The sequence below is a fragment of the Lactuca virosa genome, chromosome 8, assembly GCF_052849685.1.
Source record: "Lactuca virosa cultivar CGN04683 chromosome 8, Lactuca_virosa_CGN04683_v6, whole genome shotgun sequence".
Lineage (NCBI taxonomy): Eukaryota > Viridiplantae > Streptophyta > Magnoliopsida > Asterales > Asteraceae > Lactuca > Lactuca virosa.
The window spans coordinates 45,546,373-45,552,974 of NC_136433.1; the positions used below are offsets into that span (position 1 = coordinate 45,546,373).

Below are 6,602 nucleotides of genomic sequence, written 5' to 3' on the forward strand. Positions count from 1 at the left end.
GTTATGGAATTCTTTAAAAGCATTTAGATCAATTTTAACCAATAAAATTACTATGTAATTTGTCATTGATCTAATCTAACTCATAAGGCAAGATAATTCAAATCAACAATCTACAAGTAATTAGCCTATCATATAAACTAACAAGTATCTCAAAATTTTGACAATTATCTTTTAATTGGATGAGGATAATCACTACCATATCAGAAAAATGAATTTTGTGATATAAAAAAGTTTGTGGTAATGATCCTAATCCAATTTAGGCCAAAAAAACCCGAAAACCTGCCAATAGACAGTGCAACTCGTCGAGCCAGGCTTTGGACTCGTCGAGTTCATCATGAACTCGTCGAGTTCAGTCTGTCAGAAACAGTTTTTCATTTTGCTTCAAGTTTAAACAATCAACAATGCATCAATATAACAGAAAACTACCCTAGTCTCTGATACCACTGATGGGTTTTGAGCACTATAACAACCTTATGGTGTACATACAACCCTAATGATTTGGATCTAAGTTTTCTCTAATTATACATGCAATATTGTTTCCAAAGCATGAAGCCTAAACTAGCATACAAAATTTGGTAGATGAATCATAAAAACTAGTTAGAAGAATACCTCTTGTTGTAGCTTGTTGTATTTGGCCTTTAAGAACTTAGCACCTCAAGTATGATGCCTCAAATGGTTCACAAAACACCACCAACAATTGGAGAACTTGATAGAAAGCTTGGAGGCACTCAAAATCGACTATAGTTTCTATAAGAAGACTAGTGTATCCGATTTTAGGCCAAGGGGTTACATATATATATAGTGTAGAATTCCAAGGGTTATGTGTAAACCCTAATTCTTACACTTGGTCTTGTAATGGACTAACACATTATGGATCCTTACATAAGCTTAGCCCATCACTAATCAATCATGGATTATTATCCCAACCTATATGTATCATTGATTTACACAATCAGCCCCTGTATATTTAATTAGTCTCTTTTGATCACTAAATTAATTCCAAATTAATTCTTGATCAATACTAATTAAATAATATGATTCCTCTTTCTCAAATATCCATCCTATCAGATTGTTCTGTTAAATGCAACCCAAAATGGAACATGCTACTCTCGGGTCAAATACATACCAATTATAGTTATGGGCTTAGACACCTAATCCAACACCTATGACAACACTGTGGGAACTGGGTCTGTACAACTTAACAAATTAAGTTGTTTTCTTCCACTTTCAGGAGATCCAAAACCTATGTCTGGTTCTTCCCAAGGTCTTAATGGACAAAGTTTCCAACTTTATCCCTTGATTCACCCCAATAGCCAAAACTTTGAACCCTAAGTCCTTAATCACATCTTACGACATGAGTTAACCCATTAAGCTCTTAATCACCAAAGCTACCCAAACAAACTTTCCAGAAGGCTTTTTATATTCCAAAATTATCATAAAGTTAAGTGTTTTATGGGCATGCATGTCCAATGCATGTCTCTCGCAAACTAGGTCAAATCCATGGAAGAAATGAACTCAAACTTTTGCAGGCCAAAATACCAAGGAACACTAGATCTGAAACATATAACCTCAAATGGACCACACGGATCCATAAAGCTTCCAACTTTATGGAATCCATCCCTTCAAACTCTCATAATAAGATGAAAAGGGATAAAACTCTAGATCTAGAAGCACCAACTAGAAAGATTGGAACTTGGATACTCACAAAGGACTAGAGTATGCTCAAGATAATAATGAAGAAGTTTGCTTGCTAGATCAATGCATCCAAACACCTTCTTCTTCTTCCTCTTCTTCTTATTTAAGGCACCACGAATACTAAAATGAACCAAAACTCTCAAAGGGAGGTAGGGTTTTGAGATAGAGGGTTGGAGGCTGAAGAGGATGCCCAATCCTCTGGAAATGTTGCTTAAATATGGGAAGAAACCCTAAAATTATGGGCTTCGGCCAGAATAGTTGCCACGCCGTGGCCAACATACTGTCACGTTGTGGCACTCAACAAAACACATGTTCCATTTTATCAATGCCAAGTCGTGGGCATCCGTGCACCACATCGTGGCATAAAGTTTTTCCCAAAAATCCATCTTTGGTCCTTGATAAAAAGTAAGCGTATCCAATCTGGAACACGGGTGTTACAACTCTCCCCATCTTAAATTAGATTTCGTCCTCGAAATCATTCCTTACAATTTACCCTGACGCACCAGACGACCCTGTCAGAACTTCCTGAATTTCGATTAGGACTGAAAAAATCACCTCAAATAGACGACCACTTTTCCACACTGCTATCAAGGTGCAATCTTAGCATAGATCACCTATCCTGATGAAGAAACGAACCTTGACATATCAACCACAACCAGCAAAGAGTAACCACCAATACTCTGCCTGACATTCTACGACCCAAAACCATTCCCGACTGTAAGACAAGCATAATCATTCCAACCACATCCATAATGGCTCCATTCCGCAACCTAAACCCAAAGAACTCCTCCGACCCTAAATTATCTTGCTGATAACGGAAATAAAAAACCCATGAGCATTCTTCGACGCTGATAACCTTGCACTCGGTAACAAGAGTGACTCCCCACACGAGTCTCAAGCATTGGTGCCACGCCAACATAAAAATCACATCCCGCTAACCAAACGTTCGCATATTTGATCTATCTGAGATCTCCCTAGTTCTGAGCTGACCTACCAATTAACTGGAGAACCGAATTCCGACCCTTTGTTGAAGCTGATAACCTCACACATGGCCGCACCAGGAGACTTAATCCAAAAGTACAACTAACCAAGGCTATCCTAGCGTGTCTGCCACATGGATACAATCCGCTGGTCATTGAGTTTCTCTACTCCAAACTTGTTCTAATGCCCTAAACCTGCCAGATACAACCGGGTCCTACCCTTACGAATCATACACTACAAATTCAAGATACAATATGACACCATATAATCCACCTAACGTTAAGGTCAGAGATCACCCTAATCCCGCCATCATTCCATCACTAGTCTAGAAACTTATGAACAACACCACATGCCCTGAGCATATCCTCGAATGTCTAAATGGTCCGCTCACCCACAATAATCTGACCAGATTGGCCTCGCCCCCAGATCTTACCCATGCTAACATAACCAAACGACCTCACCCACGGGTCCCACCTAAACTATCTTAGTCAAAAGGGTCTCCCCCACCCAATCGTGAGCTATACATGCCTAAAGCATCGTCGCAACTCTAACAATCCTCATACCCAACAAGATCCAACCAATAGAACAACGGTCCAAATCAAATCATGTGAGTGTTGTGATACGTAATATGGCTGGAAAACAATACTTCTGGACTGTCTTCTTCTTAATCCAAATGTGTCGGATCGGAATAGAATCAAAGAACCATTATTGAAAAATGTGTTATATCGCTTCCATGTAGTGGGAAAGCATCGCCACGACATGGTGTAAAGTTGGAAGTCATAATGGTCGAGCAAAATAATGTCACCACGACGTGGTTTAAGGATTTCACGCCGTGGTGTAGTAAGATTCAGTCGCGATTAAAACTTTTGCCATGACATGTTGATGATGTCCACGTCGTGGTTCCTTCTCAGATCATCTTTTAAGATTAAAATAAGGCATCAAGTCTTTGTAATGTGTAAGACCATTCCTAATCTTCCTTTTCAGAAAAATATTCTTCAAAATGATCTTTCTCTTCATCATGTGGGAACCCACAGTTATCTAAAAACATGGTCTTCGATTGTGATCTTCAAAATTGCACAACTTCTTCATCTATTAAGTTCCTTTATCGCTTCATGTACTTTTCTTTCTTAAAACTACAAAACAAATTTAGAAGACTAAAGAAACACATGATCAATTGGTTAGACTAAAAATAAAAACTAGACCAAAATAAAACTAAAAACGAAAATCAAAAAGGAAAATAAAATGCAAACTCTAAAAAAAACGGGGTTGCCTCCCGAGAAGCGTTTATTTTTTAGGAGTCGTGAGTCAGACTCCTTCCCACTCTATGTTGTTGCGGTTGGGAGTGGGATCTCCCTTTGCTCCTTCCATTTTTTCTTGTAGGCTAGAACCCTTCTCTTGTAAACCTTCTTCGAATTCTCCTTCTTGTTGGCACTTCCCTCATGCCTACACTTCACCCCTTTTCCTTGCTTCTTTTCCTTGTTCACCTTCTTGTCATCTTCCCTAAATCCTTCCTTTTCTACCTCCATTTTGACCATTGTAGACTCCTTCAATTCTCCATCCATTTCTTCTTCTATTATCTCCACTTCTTCATACAAGTCCTCTTTAATTTCATCTACTTCTTTTTCCTCTTGAACTTAGGCTGTAGTAAATGCAAACACCTCAAAATTTATGGGAATTAAGGCTCTTGGCTTCAAACATTTGAATTTTTCAACATTGGGCTCCTCCCAAACCTTAAGCTCTTCTTCCATCATTTTCTCAATTGCAACTAGCTCATCAAAGTCTTCTTCCATGGCATCCATCTTTGACACTTAATTTTTTGGATTTTCATGATCCACTTTAGGACTCATCTTAAAGGTAATAGCATCATCTTCCACACAATGTGTGAGCTTTGAGTCATGGATGTCAACTAGTGCTCTTTCGATACTCAAAAATGGTGTTCCTAAAATAATTAGAAGTTCTGCATCCTCCTTCATGTCAAGAACCAAAAAATCAACAGAAAAAACAGAATTCCCCACTTTAACTAGTAAGTCTTAAATTATTCCTCGTGGGTATGTGGTCGAGTGATCTGCCATCCGAATGGTCATCCTTGTGTCTTAGAGCTTTGGTAATCCGAGCTTTTGGTAAAAAGAGTATGGCATGAGATTAATGCGTGCCCCCGAATCGGCTAAAGCATTAATAGAAGTTGAGTTGCCAAATTCACAAGGTAATGTGGGTTGACCTATATCTCCCATCTTTATTGGTAATCCCTTGATAATCGCGACTAAACACAACTCATTAAGAAATATCGTTGAGGCCTTTTCCAACTCTTTTCTATTACTCATTACATCTTCTACAAACTTGCGAAGTTTCTCCATTGTTTTGAGGAATGGGGCGTTGATCGAAAGTGAAAGCACTTATTGCATAAATTCCTTTGTTCGGGCTCCAGATAATATTTGATTGCTCGGAATGGGAAAGGTAATGGTGGCTTAAACGAATTAAGAGGAGAAAAAATCTACTTCAGGTCGGGACCACGACGTGGTCATATTACCACGACGTGGTGAAGCATCAGAGAGCAATTCACTTTTTAATCTTTTGTATACGGGCTTCTCTTCTTCTACACATGACTTGGGCTGACTTGTAGCTACTTCATGGATCATTATTAGATCAGAATGAACCTCTTCTTCAGTGTAGATTACCATGACATGAGGTTGTGACTTTGGGTCTTGGTTTTTGGGTGGTAACCTTTCATTGAAAAGTGTGGTCAATTGCCCAAGTTTAGTCTATATGTTTTTTATGGAAGCTTGATGAATTATCACATTGGCATCAGTAGTATCATGCCTCTTTTTAGATGCTTTTATAAATCTATGAAGTACCGACTCGAAATCCATCTTTTTTTCGGGTGGTGGTTGCTCTTTTTGATAGAAACATCTTCCGGGTTGTCAGTACTTTTCATCTTTTTGTTTCTTGTACTCTTCATATGGTAACCACTCATTCTTAGGCTTTCCCCAATCTTCATCATACTTTTCACCACTTGAGTAGAACACTTGCGCCTTCTTATTCCCATTTTCATCCAATTCACACTCATTGATTAAGTGTGAACCATTATAATTGTCACAACCAACTCTTATGGAATGAATGGATTGATCTAAATTTGTCATTCCCTCCATCTCCATTTCCTCTTGTAACATCATCTCGTGGATTGTGGTACTCTCTTGAGTGCTTTGCAAATTTGTCAATGAATTTTTTTATAGTTGTTGTCTCCTTCTTCATCATAGGCCCTTGTGAGTCAAGAAGTTGTCTAGTAGTTACATTCACTCTATTATAGAAGATGAAAACTTCTTGTTGAACATTCAAATCATGTTGAGGGCAACTTCTTAGCAAGCCCGTGTACCTCTCCCAAGCTTCATACAATGACTCTCCCACCTCTTGTTGAAAGTTAGCAATCTTCTTTTTGAGTTTTGAGATCTTCGAAGGTGGAATAAATTTCTCAATGAAAGCATCACGAAGAGTAGCCCATGTAGTGATGGATCCGAGTGCAAGACATTTTAACCACACCGTTGCTTCACCGGTAAATGTGATCGGAAGCATCCTTAGTAACACGGATTCCCTTGGCACATTAGAGACACGAAAGTAGTTTGCAATATCTTTAACCTCATCAATGTGCTTGAAAGCATCTTCATAATCTTTCCCGACGAGAGGTATGTCCTTGAGCATGAATAGAATGTGTCCTTTGAGCTTGAAATTTCTCTCGGCTAGAATCTCGGGTGGAACTAGACCTGGTCCATGTTCTTCACGTATCCTATTCTTGTAGTCGCCCATCGTCATTCTCGTAATGTCCACCATCTCTTAAACCTCAACCTTTAACACTTCCTCGTATGAACTTCCTTCAGTATATGATTCTGGCTCGTATCCAATTCGTTTTTATCAGACGTCCTTTCAAAGCTTTC

General features: G+C 38.8%; 1 non-coding gene across 1 annotated transcript; it reads left to right on the plus strand.

Annotated features, from left to right (window-relative positions):
- Positions 1-6,007: 6,007 nt before the first annotated feature.
- On the plus strand, positions 6,008-6,114 carry LOC145135219 (small nucleolar RNA R71). The gene has a single exon (XR_013719680.1). It is a non-coding gene; the product is annotated as a small nucleolar RNA R71 (small nucleolar RNA).
- Positions 6,115-6,602: the final 488 nt, after the last annotated feature.